A 10,787-nucleotide genomic window follows, 5' to 3' on the forward strand; every position below is an offset into this window, starting at 1 on the left:
CCTTGTCCATATAAATTTTTTTCAAAAGTTTCTCAGTATAAGTTGACTGATGGATAAATATACCGTCCTTCAAGTGTTCAATTTGTAAACCAAGACAAAATTTTATTTTACCAAGATCTTTCATCTCAAATTCTCTTTTTAAATAATTCACAGTTTTCGGAATCTCTTCAGGTAATCCAATGATGTTTAATTATCAACATATACTGCAATAATAAAAAATTTGGATTTAGATCTTTTTATGAACACACATGGGCATATACGGTCATTTTTGTATCCATCTTTCAATAAGTACTCACTGAAATGTTTGTACAACATAAGCCCAGATTATTTTAATCCATACAAGGATTTTTGAAGTTTTATTTTGAACAAATTTTCGGAGAATTATTGTATGCTTCAGGCACTTTGAGTCCTTCAGGAACTTTTATATAAATTTCTTTATCAATTAAGCCGTATAAATAGGCTATAACAACATCCATTAGACGCATGTCAAACTTTTCATGCACAGCGAGACTAATAAGATATCTTAATATTATTGAATCCACCACTAGAGAATATGTTTCCACATAGTCAATACTAGGTTTTTGTGAGAACCCTTGTGCTACTAGTCGTACTTTATATCTTTTTATTTCATTTTTCTCATTTCGTTTGCGTACGAAAACCCACTTGTATCCTACTGGTTCTATACCTTCAGGAGTTTTGACTACAGGACTAAAAACTTTATGTTTTCTAAGTGAAGTTAATTCAGTGTGAATTGCGTCTTTTCATTTTGGCCAATCATCTCTCTGTCTGCATTCTTTGACAGATTTTGGTTCATGATCCTTATCTTGCTTTACTATTTCTATAGCAATATTATAAGCAAAAATGTTGTCGACGACGGTATTCTTTCGGTCCCATATTTTTCTGGTAGTGACATAACTTATCGAGATCTCTTCATTTTTAGGTACCTGAATCTCTTCAGAGGTCTTATCAATAGTTATGTCTTGGGATCCCCTTTAAGTATTTGCCTTTATATTGTGACCATTATGATTGATTATCTCTCTTCTTTTTCGGAATTTTTATTCTTAGAACCGATTGGTCTTCCACGCTTTAGGCGTGAATTGCCTTCGTTTGCACTAACAATTTGACCTTCCAAAATACTTGTTCTTATTGGTGCATTTGCAGCTGGAATGTGAGATTTTGTTACTCTTTTTAGGTCAATAAATGCGTCTGGCAGTTGGTTTGCAATATTTTACATATGAATTAACCTTTGTACTTCTAGTTCATATTGTCTAGTGCGAGGATCTAAATGTAATAACGACAATGTATTTCAAGTAATTTTTTTTCAACTAATTATTTGTTCCCCCTAATTTTTGAAAATCAAAGTGGCAATCAGAAAATTTTGCCTTAAATAAATCACTCGTCGTGGGTTCAAGATATTTTATAATTGACGGAGATTCATAACCAACATATATCCCAACTCTTCTTTGGGGTCCCATCTTTGTGCGTTGTGGTGGAGTAATTGGGACATAAACCGCACATCTAAATATCCTAAGATGAGAAATATTTGGCTCCTGACCGCAAACCAGTTGTAAAGGGAAGAATTTTAGATAATTTATTGGTCTTAAGCATATAAGTGCTGCAGCATGAATAACAGCATTCCCTCATGCTGAAATGGGCAGTTTAGTTCTCATAAGTAATGATCTAGCTATTAATTGAAGGTGTTTAATCAATGATTCTGCTAGACCATTTTGAGTGTGTACATGAGCAACAAACTCTTCTATAGTAATTCCAGTTGACATACAATAATCATTAAATGATTGTGATCTAAATTCACCAGCATTATCAAAGCGTATTGCCTTTATAACATAGTCTGAAAAATAAGTTTTTAATTTAATTATTTGAGCTAACAATCTCGCAAATGTCATGTTGCAAGTTGATAGTAAACAAACGTGAGACCATCGTGAAGATGCATTGATTAAAACCATGAAATATTTAAATGGTCCACATGGTGGGTGAATGGGCCCACATATATCACCATGAATACATTCTAGAAAAGATGGTGATTCGATCCCAATTTTTTCTTGAGATGGTCTTGTAATTAACTTTTTCTTGAGAACATGCAGCACATGAGAATTCATTAAATTAGAGGATTTTATGTTCTTTTAGAAGATAAACAAATAAATTCTCGATGATTCTTCTCATCATAATTGAACCCGAATGTCCTAACCGGTCATGTCAAATTGTAAATATATTTGTATTTGTAAACTTCTGGTTTATTATGACATGTGATTTCACATTGCTAATAGTGGTATAGTGCAAACCTGAAGAAAGAGCAGATAGTTTCTCTAACACACATTTTTCTCCTAATCTCATAGTTGTAATATAAAGATATTCGTTATTTTCTTCATTTGCAGTTTCTACATGGTATCTATTTTGGCGGATATCTTTAAAACATAACAAGTTTCTATGAGACTTACTTGATAGTAATGCATTATTTATGAAAAACTTAGTTCCTTTAGGTAATACTATAATAACTCTTCCGGAGCCTTCAATCATTTTTTTACTATCAATAATTATACTTACATTTGCTTCCTTTGTAACAAGAGAGACAAAATATTTTTTGTTTTTAAGTATTGTATATGTTGAAACACTGTCAATGAGACATACTTTTTCATTGTTGAATTTGAGCGAAACGTGATAAATATCCATATCTTCATTACGAAAAATAAAAATTACCATTAATAAAAAAATTCAAAATAAATTTAAAAGAAAACTTGAAATTACAATCAAAGAGAGAAAGGAAATAAAAAACTAGCTAAAAATGATATAAAATCAAAGATTTCTTGATTAATGTTCTCCTAAAAGAAAATTGCAGCATTAAAAAAAATATCATTGCTTGGGCCACCAAAATCAAAGGTTAAGAAAGTCATCAAGGTCTGCATAGATATCATCGGTAGATTTTAGATTTGTTTCAATACTGTTGCTTCAACTTCATCTCTTTGAATAGTCAAATTGGTCCCTTGTTTTTGTCCTTCCCTCTTGATGGAGTTTGGATATAGCTTGGCAAAATACTTAGGGATACGACATGTACGTGACCAATAATCTTTTAATACGCGTCGATAGCACAAAATTTTTCACATTTTCTGAATTGTTGCTCGGAGCACGCTTTTCATGTTTATTCCATTTTTTATTATGGGTAGGAACCCTATTGTTCCATTTGCCATGCCCATGTCCACGTTCACGTCCACGTCCACGGCCACGGCCACGGTTTCGACCAATATTTTGATCGTGATTTCTTTTATGTTCACGAAATGCCGTATTCACTTCAGAAAAAGTAGTTGAGTCCGTAGGACGGACTTCATGGTTCTTCATTAATAATTCATTATTTTGTTCTACCAATAGGAGACAACCTATATGATCAGAATACCTTTTGAAATCCTTTTCACGGTACTGTTGTTGCAATAGTACATTGAAAGCGTGGAATGTGGAATAAGTTTTTTTCATTAAGTCCTCATCTATGACATTTTGGTCACACAATTTCAGTTGAAAACTTATTTTGAAATGTGCAGAATTGTATTTACAGATTGTTTTGAAATCTTGCAGCCTTAAGTATATCAACTCATAACGAACTTTAGGCAACAGTACAGTCTTTTGGTGTTCATATCTCTCTTTCAAATTTGTCCATAGTTCTTGTGGGTCTTTAACAGTCAAGTATTCTACTTTCAACCCCTCATGAAAATGATGACGCAGAAAAATCAGTGCCTTAACCTTATCTTCGCTTGACGATTGTACTTCTTTCTTTATGTTATTTCCAAACTTTTTGGATACCAATTGGGTTTCAGCATCAAGCGCCCATTCTAAATAATTTTTTCGGTTAAATCAAGAGCGACAAATTCAAGATTTTGCAAATTTGATATGATAGTTCTATTAAAAATAAATAAAAACAAGTAAATAATTAAGAATAATAATGTTAATAATACATATATAAAAAAAGAAGATCTAATTAAGAATAATAAGTTAATAATACATATAAAAAGAAAGAAAGATAAGTAAAATGATAAATAAATAAATAAATAAATTTGCTTCAGGAAATTGATAAAATATATTATTCCTTTTAAGATAGTAAAAATAATTTAAATAAATTATTAAATTTATACATTCGTTGCTGAGAATGTAAATAAAATTGTGATACTAACACTACAAGTGCTATATCTTCACTTAAAGAAATAATTATGTTTATCATTTACTTTGAGGAATGATTATGTTTATAATTAATTATTATTCACTTTGGAAAATAATTTTGTATATGATTAATTACCATTCACTTCAGGGAATGATATTAATATTAAATAAAATGTCATACATAAAAAAAATAAATAATATAAATAAATCAAATAAGAATAATAATATAACAAACTAAAAAAATGAAAAACATCATAAAAGAAAGAAAAAAATGGTGTAAAAATTTGAGGAAAGAAAAAAAAAATAGCGTTACGTACATGATACTACTTGATATGCATATATGAATTTATATGAATTTAAAACAAAAGCATGTGCATATATGGATTCAAACAAAGGAAAAAAACACACATAAAAAAATGATAAACGCATTTATGAATTAAAAAAATAATAAAATAGTTATTTATGTGTGGTATATATATATATAAGAAAAAAATGTGAATGTATATAAAAAAAAAATTGACAATGATCACTACGGAGGAAGCAGGAAATTGCGGCAGTTCATATAAGGATTTGCTGCGGTTTTAAACCGCCGCGAAACGGAATTCCAGCGGTTCGTTAAACGTCGCCTATTAGGGGGTGGTAATATGATTTTGCGGCGGTTCTAATGAACCTTGGCACAACTGCCGCAAAACAAGATTAGATTATTTGCGGCGGTTTAAAACCGCCACAATTTGGCTAACAGGTTTTAAAAAAATTGCAGCAGTTTGTAAACCGCTGCAATTTTGAAAGTAGTTTAAAAAAATGTATATTGCAGAGGTTTATAACCCCCACAATTTTTACATTTATATTAAAAAAAAATTGGTTTCATAAAGCTACTCAATTATATTACTTCTACATCTAGACAAACACAAAAATAAAAGCAAGCTAAAAATAGCTAAAATATCACAAGTAATAACAAATTTAGTAATGACCCTATTAAAGAACCAAATTAGATAATACACTAACAACTTGATTAATCTAGCAAGTAGCAATTAATTGCTCTGCAACCAATGACAATAATTTCTCCTGTGAGATTTCAGAAATATCTTAACTCAAATTTATGTTGTTTCTTAGCAGAAGAACATCACCTGTAGTAATAAAATATAAAACAATAAGCAATAAATATGATATCTTCAAACAGGAAATGTAACATAAATATAGCAACCTGTAGTAATAAAAATATAAAACAATAAGCAATAAATATGATATCTTCAAACAAGAAATGTTAACGTAAATATAGCAAGTAGCCCCCTCTAAACTACAAGGCATTGTGCATGGTGTTTGCAATATCATATAAGAGAGATTCAGATTATTGCAAATCTTAGAGTCTCCAGGATGTATTATAGTACAAACAAAAGGATAAATATATAAGACAAAGGGTAACATGAAGAAAATAGACTTCAACTTTTGTACACTAACGTGACAACTACAAGGCTACACATAAAAGGGTCACAGAACACATCTTACATCAGAGATAAGCTTTTAGTCATTTATAATTATTTTATTTTCTTCAATTTCACTTGTGATAATTATAAGTCTCTGTAACCTGACAGAGAAGAATTTCGATGGAAGATTTCTAAAAATAATAAGGAAATTGGTCAAATAGAAAGTTCAAATGAAGATGGCAATACTGTTAAGATACATGGGTAGAGCAAGCAGTTAAGGCATAGTGTATCAAAGATTCGAAAGTAGTTTTGAAGAAAGTATCTCTTGCTAAACTAACATAGTATTTCTCTAATAATAAAAATATGGTAAAGGAGATTAGCCCAAATAATATATTTTGTTTCTAGACCATGGTCTTTGTTGTACAGAACATGTACACTAATGCAGCAAGAATTAAGATAAAACGTGAAAGGCTAATAACCAAAGGGGGACATATTATGAACTAACTCTCCTAATCGTTGCTTGCGCAGCTAGGCAGCACATACTTATATCTCTAGCCAGTTATATAAACACAAGTTTTGAGCTCACTATCAGATGAAAATGAAGATGATTTTCATCATTATTTACCTATTTCATAGAAAAGCTCATTGATGTTCTCTGATCACCCGTCTTTGTAGATGTTTCAATGTAGAACATTTCACTCTCATGAGCAAATTGCTCCCCTTCCTACAATAGTTTTAATTCATTTAAGTGGAAACAAAAACAATATGATGCAGTCAAAATCGTGGGTTTGGATCCTCTAAAGTGAGTAAACAATACCTCAACTTCAACCTCTCTATTTGGCTCCAAATCCAATTTGTTTGCCACCAATGCCATTACCAACTTATGGCTTCCTATAGATAGTGTTAAAGTTTTATTATAGTGAGACTGAGACAAGCATAAGCATTTGAATCTGAACTTGCTTTTGTTAGTACAAATAGAACAACGGAAAAGAACAAAATGGGAAGTTTTCAAAGGGAACAACAGATCAAGTTGAGTAAATATTATAAATTTGGATAGTGAATGATTTATAAGTGGCTGGTTTTGAATTAAAGTTAAAGTTTCTCATGACACAAGCATGAGTTTCAATAATGAGTTCTAGGGGTTAAAAAAGAACATTGAGGTTGTTGTAGTAATTGTCATTTCCAGTATTCTAAGGCATTACCATGTACTTGCAATTCTTCAACCCATTTTTTTGCTTTAACAAATGTATCCTGGGACTAAAAACAAAACAAAAAAGGTAAGATATATATTAGAAAAGTTTTCATGAATTTTAGTGAGAAACTAAGGCTAGAATTGTTGGATTCTTTTAAAATTAACTAAACTGAAATTCTTACAATGCTTGAGATATCATAAATAACAATTATTGCTGCTACACCACAGTAGTATATAGGAGCCAAACTATGGTTTCTTTCTTGTCCTGCTGTATCCCATATGTCAAACTTCAATGTAGCTTATGGTAATGATAACAGTTCTCTGAAAAATGTTGCACCTACAGTTGGTCCCTATTGATCTTTTTTTTTTTCTTTCATCGATGAAGCAAAGCAATTAATGGATACAAAAAACAAGCAAAATCAATTTCAAAGTTCATAGAAAGAAAATTCAGAACAAATCAAACCAAAAAGAACAAACCAGAAGTGAATGAGTAAAGCAGGAGAAAGGATGCACCAACAGATCTGAACCTGCGATGGGTGTACACCGTTGAAGGCTGGAGGTGATAGAGGCAGGAACCTATATAACTATAGTAGATTTGAACCACGCACAATGTAGGAGGAGATGGAGAGAAAATATGGCAGACAAGACAAAACAGATAACCCGATGTTGTCGAAATATGGTAATGATAATAGGCCGGTGAGGAATCTGGAAAAGAAAGAAAAACAAATATGATTAATTCCAGATTGACATGACTATGAAAACACACTCAGCTCATAATTCTCCCCATTTTAAGCCCAAAAAAGCAGAAGATACTTTAAAGTAGATGTCTCACTTACTCATGTCTAGCATGGTAGCACCTATATATTTTATGGTGAAATCACACAGAGCATTGCTTTTATCAAGTAATGCAAAATCTTTGGCACAAAATATCACTAACTGTGACATGATATTGCAAGAAATAAAATTTTCTCTAACTAGAACAATACAACAACAACCCAGCCATATCTCATTAGGTTGGGTGCACTAAATGAATCAAACATTGCCATCCATAGTGTCCTTATCATAGATCATATATGCATAGAACTTTAAAACATATTCAAAACACTTGGCATATTGTCGAACACTTGGCATGCAAAAGCATAAACAACACAAAATAACACTAACAAGCATTCTTTGCAACACCAATTCAAAATTCAGCAGCAATGACATAAAAAGTCAGCAGCATTTGGCAGTTACTCAGCAAAGCATCAGTCAATCAATCCAAACAAATTAAAATTCAAACTCAAGAAGCTCTTAACAGCATGTTTAACTATGTATAAACCAATACTAATTCTAATAAGAAAATCCTAATTCTAACCTAAACTCAACTAACAGCAGCAAATAATTCTAAGCAAATCAAATTAACACAAGAATCAACATATAATTAATCCTAAATTAACTAAAATAGAGAAGAAAAGGTGATCTGAGAACCTGAGTCGAATTAACACTAGAGTGGCTCTGTTCTGATTCTGCGACTGGGAATGAGAGAGGCATGGGCGAGCTAGAAAGCCACAGGCCCACAGTGCGAGGTTGTAAGGAGGGGAAGAATATGGTCGCGGCGGTGTTGGATGGTAGCCTGCAGTGAGACAGAGAAGGCAGGAAACAGGGGAAGAGAAAGAGAGAAAGGGTTTTCGCAGTGGTTGTTCAGCGAAGAAGAAGAAGAAGAAGAAGAAGAAGAAGAAGAAGAAGGTGGTTCTGTGGTTCTGACGAAAACGCAGGGGGTGATGATTGATGGTGGTGCTGGGTGGTCGAAGAGAAGCTATGGCTGGAAAAGGGGGAGTGATTCAGACTTCAAAGCTTTGGACTTCAGTGAGTGACGGGGCACTTAGAGCTGGCTCTCTTCTTGGTTTGATTTGCAGCCATTGGAAAGCTAACCGCGGCTATCTTGGTTCTTTTTGTAGCAGATCCCAAACCGGTACCCTATTGGCCGCTATCTTGCCAATTTGCTGTGACTTGATAAACAACCGCTAATTAGCTGCCGCTATCATCCGTGTTTGTTGTAGTGGATGTTTAAGAAGAGAGAAGAAGAATAAAGTGAGTAGTAAGAAAAAATAGGAAGAAAAATAGGTGATTCTATTATTGATTGTGTATATCGGAGAATATGAGAGGAGCTATTTATAGCCAAGGATCCAACTCTTAGCCAAGGGCACAACGCCTCACTAGGACATGCACAATAAATATATTTATAACATCAGTGGAATATTCAATTATTAATTATGTTGAGTTTTAATTTTTCTTTCATTTTCATTGCAATTACTTTTATATTTTCATGCATCAATAAATTCATTGGTAATTAGTAGAGCTGGAAGTGAGTCAAGCCAACTCATGAGCCAACTCGAGTTCGACTCATTAATAGTTCGATAAGCTGAGCTTGTGAGTCGAACTTAAGTTTGAAATTGAGCTCATAAATTAAATAAGTCGAGTTTGAGCTTTGATAATCTTAGCTCATTAGCTTGTGAATTGACTCGATTATATATATATATATATAATTATTAATGCACATATTTTATATGTATTTAATCTATAGTTTTAATATTATATATACACATATAAAACAGTAATATATAATTTTACATATATGTTTTGTTTTGTACGTTAGTCAATAGAAAAAAAATTTGTTTTTTCCCAATGTGAATCCTTGTCAAGTTTTAATCCTAATTCCTATTTTCTAGTCAATAGAAAATATAATTAATTGATGTCGTTTACTCATTTATGTTTTTAATATGTAAAATTAATTTTTTTAAATATTTTTAGTATAAATAAGTTATAATTTATTAATATAAAACTATAGATTATATTTCTGTTATTTGAATCAGTTCGTAAGTTTTCGATGAGTTGAGCTTGAATTTAAACAATAAACTCGATTATTAATGAATCGAACCGTAAGTCAAGTTCAATTTTTGTGAGTCAAGCTCACTAGCTACATTCACTTCCAACCCTAGTAATTAATAATTACTAAATATATTTTATGCATAACTTCCACGCGTAAGCTTCTCCTTCAATTATATTCTTTAATATATTCTTTTAGCCCTTCATTTTTTTTTATATTTTTTTAACATTTTCTCAACCATAGCACATCCTGAAATCCAAAGTATAAAGAGGAGTAAAATATGATAGATATTATATTCAGGGACGGATGCAAAAATATTATCATGGATGGTCAATAATACATATAATATTAAAAATTATGTAAAAAATTATATAATATAAGATGTATTATAAAAATATACTGATAGAGAATATATTTTAAAATACAAAATATACCTGTGTACTTTTCACTAACGAAGTGGTCGATTTTTTGTATCATAAAATTTATCGATAATAGAATTTGTGTCAAAATTTTTAACAATTTTTTTCAATATAATTAAAAGACAATTAGCAAGAAATTCATCTTTCATTTTATTTTTGAGTTATTTTTCACAATATTCATAGTTGAAAAAGATCTCTTAGTTGTAGCAGTTGAAACAAAGAGAATTAATACCAATAAATCAAAAAAGACGGTCACAAAAAGAAAAAGAATTCACTTTATGAAATTTAAAAAATTTTATTTAATTAAAAAATATTAATAATAATATCTTTTTTATATTTTTTTAATATTATTACTTACTTTTTAGATATTAAAAATCATTAATATTTAAATTGGACTGAATTTTTATTTATACTAAACTAAATACTAAATAATTTTTTAAAATTAAATTATATATAATAACTTATTACTATTAATTTTTTTAAAGAAGTTGGGGCTGAGCCTCCACTCGCTCCCTCTTATATCCATCCCTGATTATATTATTTGTATCATGATTATGTTTACAACACCATGTGTAAAGATAGTCTTTTAGTTAAATATTTGTTGGGTTCTACTACTGTGTAAAAGAGAGATTCTTTCAACACATGTAAAAATTACGTGTCGATTAATGACATAGGTAGCGCCGTAGCGGAAATAGCATACCAATGCATAATAGAGCAGTGTA

The 10,787-nt window shown here is 30.9% G+C and overlaps 1 pseudogene; it reads right to left on the reverse strand.

Moving 5' to 3' along the window:
• Positions 6,016 to 10,787, reverse strand: part of LOC110263705 — a 6,750-nt pseudogene continuing 1,978 nt past the window's right edge.

Source organism: Arachis ipaensis, chromosome B06 (genome assembly GCF_000816755.2).
Source record: "Arachis ipaensis cultivar K30076 chromosome B06, Araip1.1, whole genome shotgun sequence".
Lineage (NCBI taxonomy): Eukaryota > Viridiplantae > Streptophyta > Magnoliopsida > Fabales > Fabaceae > Arachis > Arachis ipaensis.